Source organism: Tupaia chinensis, unplaced genomic scaffold (genome assembly GCF_000334495.1).
Source record: "Tupaia chinensis unplaced genomic scaffold, TupChi_1.0 Scaffold000671_2, whole genome shotgun sequence".
NCBI classification, from domain to species: domain Eukaryota; kingdom Metazoa; phylum Chordata; class Mammalia; order Scandentia; family Tupaiidae; genus Tupaia; species Tupaia belangeri.
Window position 1 is genome coordinate 296,421 of NW_006160194.1, and position 7,907 is coordinate 304,327.

At 43.0% G+C, this 7,907-nt stretch overlaps 1 protein-coding gene and 1 pseudogene across 1 annotated transcript in view; one reads left to right on the forward strand and one right to left on the reverse strand.

Annotated features, from left to right (window-relative positions):
- The window catches only part of RCOR1 (REST corepressor 1), a gene marked incomplete at its 5' end in the record, with an annotated part of 147,248 nt that overhangs the window by 38,043 nt on the left and 101,298 nt on the right, over positions 1-7,907 (forward strand).
- Positions 7,745-7,907, reverse strand: part of LOC106736156 (60S ribosomal protein L35-like) — a 40,423-nt pseudogene continuing 40,260 nt past the window's right edge.

The window sequence follows — 7,907 nt, forward strand, 5'->3', positions numbered from 1 at the left end:
TGTTACAGAGTACACACAATTCTGACAGGGAGAGCAATAATCAGAGTGGTTTTCTTTAGGAGGCAATACTACTAAAAACATAACAGAAGTAATTTAAAATAGTCAAGACACATTAAATGCATGACTTGTGACTCTAAACTGCCATGTGGTATGCTTTGTATTTAGGATATAAAAACTACCCACCCGTCCCACGCATGGAATGTTAAGCTGACACATAAGAGAGTCAAAGCCTCTTATAAGTTGATATCCCACTATTTTCTGGTTGTACTGAAAAATTAGCAACAAGTAAATGATTTCACCTTTTAAAAAAAAGCATTTGCATTTAAAAAATGTGATCAAGTGGAATTTTCTAAATGTTTCTAGAGCTTCTAGAAAACTTGGATTTACAAATAGTTGATAAAATACTCTGAATTGTACAGGAAGGGAGACAGGGACCGTTGATAATTTGGTATATGACATTACTCAGACTGGATTTCCTTCTCGCCTGCTTCATCAGAGGGTAGATCTCCTCGTTGGTAGTTTCTCCATTTTCTGCAGGTCAATGTTTCTTCGTGTCTCGGTTGGCCACTTCAGCCTGTTTCCCGTTTGCTTCCCTTTCCCTTTTGTCTGCACTCTTTTGTCTGAAGATTTATCCTTCCCTGCCGCCTTTTTTGGCTTCATCTCCACTTTTGCAGGAGCAGGTTTAGCCGACCTCATCGATCTCTTGGGCTCTTCCTTGGCCGCCCCCTCGGCTGAGCTGACCTTGGGCCTCTTGGCTGCGGACAGGGTGTGTGCTGGGTGCCTGAGAGGCCGCGGCGCACCTAGAGCCTTCGCGGAGCTGAGCAGATAAACCCTACTGCTCCTTCTGCTGCCTGCGCTCTTTTTTCTTTTTTCTTTACAAGTTCTTCCAGTGTTGAGGTCCTTCTGCCTTAGCCTCCTGAGTAGCTGAAACTACACGTTCACTATCATACTTGGCATTTTAGAGTGGGCTGGGAAATGATCCTGAGCCTCACATGTGGCTTCAGCTTAACGAATAGCAATGTTTATCAGTGTACACAACCACAGCTGGGTCGAATTCTTTTCTTTTCCCTTAATATATGCAATTAATATTATATATTAATATATTGCATATATTTTTCATTAGAGAAAAATGTTACTTGAGGATTTATTCTGACAGTGGAAAATTAATAAAGGAGAAGATGTAGGTGTGTGGGGTGTGAGACATATGAAGAAAGAAGAAATCAGCAAAACTGGTTATGTCTAATTTTTTTTAAAGAGGTTTTCACCATAGGTGCATGTACTCGCCAGAGAGAGAAAAAGAGACAGTGAGAGGGAAAGTGAGAAATCACTGCCCCCGCCCCGGGGGAATGCCCATACGTATATCCCTTCTCCTCTATTCTTCTCTGGGGATCTTGGACACATATGCACATGTACCTGGTATGATTTTCAAACCACTGGATCCAGGACTGGAACTGTGTCGACCATGTGAGAGTCCAGTGATGTAACCACTACGTCATCTGCTGGCCCCACGTCTAAATTTTTATGTCCATATATCTGCGTGTGTGTGTTTGTGTGTGTGTGTGTGTGTGTTTCCTTAAATCTGAAGCCACAAGTGCGACCAGCAGTTGGTGTAATGGCTATGTCACTGGACTCCCATGTAGTTGACTGCGGTTTGAGTCCTAGACCCGGTGGCTTAAACTCATGTGGGGCGCATGTGCGTACATGCCCAAGATCCCGAGAGGAGAATGGAGGAGAAGGGATTGCTGTGTGGCCATCCCCCCTGGGGGATGATTTCTTGCTTACCGTCTGTCTCTCTCCATCTTTCTGGTGAGTGCACACACCCTATAGCAAAAACCTTTCCAGAAAAAAAAAATCTGAAGCCACAGGTTTGAACAAACTCAGCCTAGATGCTTTAAGGGCAGAAGACCAGCATAGAGTAAGTTGAAACATCCAGGGAGGGTCCTATACTCACTGGTGGAAGACGTCTTGGGTTAACACTGATGGAAGCCTGTGATTTCTTACTGTGAATGGCTTGAAAACCATGGGGGGTTGGATGGTGCCACAGTGGTAAAATGTGATGCTCTGTGATTCTAACTGACATGGAAGGGATCCTGGTTGATGTTCAGAGACCTTCCTGGCATACTTAGTGTATTTCCATGACCTGGGTCTGGCTGAGGCTGTGGGTAGGTTGCTGCATGAGACTGCTGGTGGTGCTGTTTGGATGACTGGCTTATGCAAGAAAGCAGCATTTCATCAGTCTCCTGTTTGCAAGTGACCATGCTGGTTCCCTGCTCCTGCTGCCTAAACCACTTTGCAAGATCCTTGTGTACAAGTGTTGGTATGGATAGGATGATTTAATTTCTAAGTATTTGGAAATACTTAGGAGTGGAATCATTGCTTAGGAGGGGCTCATATTTTCAGTTTTTTGTATTGTTTTAATTTGCGAGAGAGTGTGCTTGCTTGCTAGAGAGACATAGAGACAAAAAATGGGAAAGCACCCTGGTGGGGGGAGGTAGTAATGTCATAATCCCTTATCCATTTCTCCTTTCAGGATTTTGGGCACGTACACACATATGCCTGGTGTATTTTCAAGCTGCTGGGTTCAGGATTTGAGCCACGTAGTTGGCCATGTGGAATCCAGCTGCCCTGTATTTTAACTCTTACATTTACCTTTTTGAGGAACTGCCAGACTGTTTTCAAAGTGGCTGCATCATTTTACATTCTGACTAGGGTTCATAAGGGTGCCGATTTCTCCATATCATTACCAACATTTGTTATTGTCTTTTTAAGTTGTAATCATTGCAAGGACTGTGAAGTGATATTTCTGTATTTTTGTTTTTGATTTGTATTTCCTTAGTGGCTAATGATGTTGAGCATGTGCTTCTCATGTGCTTATGTGGAGAAATGATTAGATCCGTTTTCTTTCCTCCCCCTTCCCCTTTTATGATTGAAAATTGTGTGTGTGGGTGAGAGAGGACCTTCGAGAAAGAGAGGGAGAGAGAGTACCCTTGAGAAGGTATCGTCATGCCACAATCCACCCTCCTCGATTCTCCAGCCCTTCAGAAATTTGGGTGCTTGGGATCAGCAGTTAGCGTAATGGCTATGTCGCTGGACTCCCACGCAGTTGACCATGGTTTGAGTCCCGGACCAGGTGGCTTAAACTCACACCGGGCGTGTGTGCATGCGTGCCCAAGATACCAAGAGGAGAAGGGATTGTGGCGTGGCCATCCCCCTGGGGGGTGATTTCTTGCTTTCTGTCTCTATGTCTCTCTCTGTCTGTCTGGTGAGCACACACGCCCTATAGCAAAAACCTCTCCAAAAAAAAAAAAAGAAATTTGGATGCTTGTACACACATGGGCACCTAGCATGTTTTTTTTAAGGCTGACCCAGGATCCAAACCACCAGGTTGGGTCTGGTCAGCCATGTGGCTTCCAACAGTGCTGGATGCTAACATTACCACTGTGTCATAGTAGCTGGGTTTTTCTTTTCTTTCTTTCTTTTTAATTTAGTTATTTATCTTTTATTGAGTTATGGGGGACTTTTCTTAAAAAAAAAAAAAAGAATTATTCATTTTATTTTATTTATTCTTCAGTTTGACCAGCAAGAGATGGAGAAAGCAAGCCACAAGGTCCAGGACTCGAACCACATTTGACCATGTGGGAGTCTGGCACCTCAACCACCAATGCTACCTGTTGGGCCCCGGGTTCAGTTTTATTTTTTTAAAAGAAATCAGTGCGTGCTGCTGTTACACAATCAGTACACACAGAATATGGGTGTTTTCCCTCATAACTACAGTATAATTGTCAAATTATACTGATAATTATAATTATCAAAATCAAGAAATTAGATCATTAATTCAGTAATACCTCTAATCTGTAGACCCCATTTAAACTTCACTGGTCTGAGTAATGTTTTTCAGAGGTTCAGAATTCAACCCAGGATTACATTTTGTATTTAGTGGGCATATCAATAGTCACCTTTGATCTGGAATTATTCCTTGGGTTTTTTTTTTTTTTTGATAGTATTTTATGAATGGTATTTTTTTTTCAATTAAACTAATTAACTTTATTGGGGTTGATATAACAGAATTTATCCTAAAACATTTTGCAGTGCAAAATTATTTACTCAAGAAGTGTTTAATTTGAATGCTAGGAGTTTCTGATTGTCTTATTCAGTTGGTTTTTTTTTTTTTTTTGGAGAGATTTTCACTGTAGGGCGCGTGCGCTCGCCAGACAGACAGAGAGAGACATAGAGATAGAAAGCGAGAAATCACCCCCCAGGGGGGATGGTCATGCCGCAATCCCTTCTCCTCCATTCTCCTCTCGGGATCTTGGGCACGCACGCACACGCGCCCGGCGTGAGTTTTAAGCCACCGGGTCCGGGACGTGAACCGCGGTCGACTACGTGGGAGTCCAGCAACATAGCCATTACGCTAACTGCTGGTTCCTTCAGTTGGTTTTTCATGAATGATATATATATGTGTTTTTTTTTTTTTTTTTGGAGAGGTTTTCGCTATAGGGTGCGTGTGCTTGCCAGAAAGACAGAGCTAGATAGAAAGCAAGAAATCACCTCCCCCCCGGGGGGCATGGCCACGCCGCAATCCCTTCTCCTCCATTCTCCTCTTTGGATCTTGGGCACGTATTTGGGCACGCACGCATACGTGCCCGGTGTGAGTTTAAGTGGCCAGGTCTGGGACTTGAACTGCGGTCGACTACATGGGAGTCTAGCAACATAGCCATTATGCTAACTGCTGGTCCCATTGATATATATATATTTTTAAAGAATTTTAACTCTATTTTATTTTTATTATTTATTTATTTTAATTTGACCAGAGAGAGAGAGAGAAAGCAAGCTGTTGGGTCCAGGACTTGAGCCACGGTCAGCCATGTGGGAGTCTAGTACCTTAACCACCACGCCACCTGCCAGCCCCAACAATGATATTTTTTAAGAGTACAGGTAGTACAAGCAATTTTCAAAAGCAGAGACTCACATTCATAAAACTTTGTACATCCTTTGAACTAACAGACATACTACTAAAATCAAACATGCATCTCCTTCAGACATTCTTCCATCAGGTTTTATGTATTACATTTGGAGAGGGTTTTTTTTTTTTTTTTTTTTTTTGCTATGGGACGCACAGACAGAGAGAGACAGAGAGACAGAAAGTGAGAAATCCCCCCCCCCCCCAGAGGGGATGGCCACGCCGCATTCCCTTCTCCTTCATTCTCCCTTTGGGATCTTGGGCATGCACGCACACGCGCCTGGCTTGAGTATTAAGCCACCAGGTCCAGGACATGAACCGCGGTCAATTACATGGGAATCCAGTGACATAGCCATTACGCTAACTGCTGGTCCCCACACCACAATCCTTTCTCCTCCATTCTCCCCATGATCTTGGGCATGCACACACATGTGCCTGTCGCGAGATTAAGCCACCAGGTCCGGGACTTGAACCGCGGTTGACTACATGAGAGTCCAGCAATGTTGTCATTATGCCATTTGCTGGTCCCATCCCACAAACTTTTTGAAGTGCCCTTTTGTTTGTTTATTTTGGCATGTTGGCATGTTTTCTTTCTTTTAGAAAAACTATTTATTTGGGGATGCCATGTGGTGTGGTACTTAGTGCACTGGACTCCCACATGGCCAACCCTTGTTTTAGTTCCTGACCTGGTGGCTTGCCTTTTCACTTTCCCTCTCTTTCTCTGGTTAAATTAATAATAATAATAATAATAGTAAATTAAATATTTTTTAAAATTTTATTTAATTTTAAGTTACCAATATAAGGTTGCCATGGAAGCGGTTCTGAGGTGTTGTTTTGCCGTGTTGGTGCTGCAAGTATGGGAGCCCCTTAGTTGCTCAAGCTAGCTCTCCAGAACACTCATTCCTTCTAATGGATAATAATATTATAGAAGCCAAGGACCTGAGAACTAAGTTTGTTGTTCATTGCTGCCTGTGTATTGTTGATTCTCTGGTCAAAACTTGAAAATTAACTATGTGTATATATATCTGTATTAGAAACCATGAATTCACACCAGTGCTACCATTTTTGATCATACGGTTCCTTCTAGGCTGCATCCTATCTTTTTAACTCCCTGCTCTGATGGTGAGAATCCTGCTCTCATTATTCTTAATGTATTTACCTATTTGCTTCATCTCCTTGAAAGCTGGGTCTTGTCATGGAATCTAGGAGATGGAGAATTCAGCAAGGAGATAAAGGGAATTTCCAGAGTAAAAACAGCTGTGCCTGTATTTGCCAGCTAGGCCACAGTGGTGAGTATAACGGGGCTCCAAAGGAATGTTACAAAACCATGAACAGCTGATAGATACTCTGAGATGTTGAGATTTATACTTCTAGTGGGAGTTTGGGGGGTAAATTAGTGAAAGTATACCGAAAACCAAGCAAGCAAAAGGGGACAACTATTTATTTCAGTTAAATAGTGTAAAGATGGCCACGTAACAGTAGCATGCAGTATGATTCAGTTCTGAGTCATGTTCACATAGTCATAAGCTGTGATCATCAAACTACTAATTGAATCAAAACATATTAAGTACATTGTGGGGAGATGTAAGAAGGTAGAGGTAGTCTCTGTTAGAAAGCCATGCCTCTCTCTATTCAGTAGACATTGAATAGGTGGTATTAAAACTGGAAAAAATTAATAACTATTTAAACAAATGCCAGAAGAAACAGGTACTAGAGCTGAAAATGATTACCTTGGCAGAGTGAAGTGAAAGAGCATCAAATTGCTGAACTTAAGGGAGCAGTTTGGGGAATAAGCTGAGAGAGAAGGGGGCTGAAGGAGGGAAATGGCTAGTTGGTATAATTTGTGAACATTTGGTATGCTTTTTGGCTGCCTGCACCTTTTGAACACCCTGTCTTTGAGGAGATTTTTCCAGACTACATTAAAGTCAAAGCTGTGATTGTGCTTTTCAGCTGCTCCTTGTAGTCATCCACAGCCATGTGACTTTGGGGCCCCACACCAGGGCAGGACTAGAATTGGGAAGCAAGTGTGTGAAGTGGGTGAGCATGGCTGAAAGGTGCCCAGCTTCCTGAAACTGCGGATTCTGGTGGTGGCCCCTGCTCCCCAGTGCCCTCGTGATATACAGCACCCACAGCACAAGCTCACCACCAGCAGTTCTGTGGGACCATTTTGGTGTGTCTATGCTGCACGGTCCCTAACTGATTCTCTGACCCTCCTGGAGATTATGTGACCCATTCAGTTGCTTAAGCTAGTTGGAATGGGTTCTATTTATAGTAAAAAATCTGACTGATGAAAACTTGGTACTGGGAGTGATCCCCAAGGAAATGGATTAGATATTTAGCCAGGTCATGTGTGACAGTAGTGGAGACAGGAGGGAGAGTGTGTAAAGAATCATAACAATCCACAGTGTTTCATCCCGATTTATCTCTTTGAAAGGCAGAGGTTTTATTTTGTTTTGTTTTGTTTTTAGCTTGCTAATGGAAGTCTATCAAAGTGACCATCATATAATGAATTTACTTGTGCTCTAAAATAATTAAATATTAACATGCACCTTTCCACTGATGGACTTGATGGGTCATGGCCACTGTAGAACTTGGACAGGAAGTCCTTGGCCTTGGTGCTTCTGTTTCGTGGAAGGAACCCCATTACGTGTGTCCACTGCTTCCATACTTTAATCGTTTCCTCCTGTTCCATCTTTCCCTTAATGACCAGAAGATCTACCACTCTAGGGTCTGTGACACGGACATTCTTTATAAACAATTCCTGATGTTTATCCTGTCCCTGTTTCACAGTGAAGTCCCACTGGAATAAGTGCACAGTGTGCGGCAGCTCTTCATATGGACGTGGTAGTGCCCGTGCACCTTCCACTTGGCCTCGTTCATGTCCCGACTGAAAATGGGCTTCATGGACGTGGAGGCCATGACCACAGCCCAGCAGATGCTGCTCGCT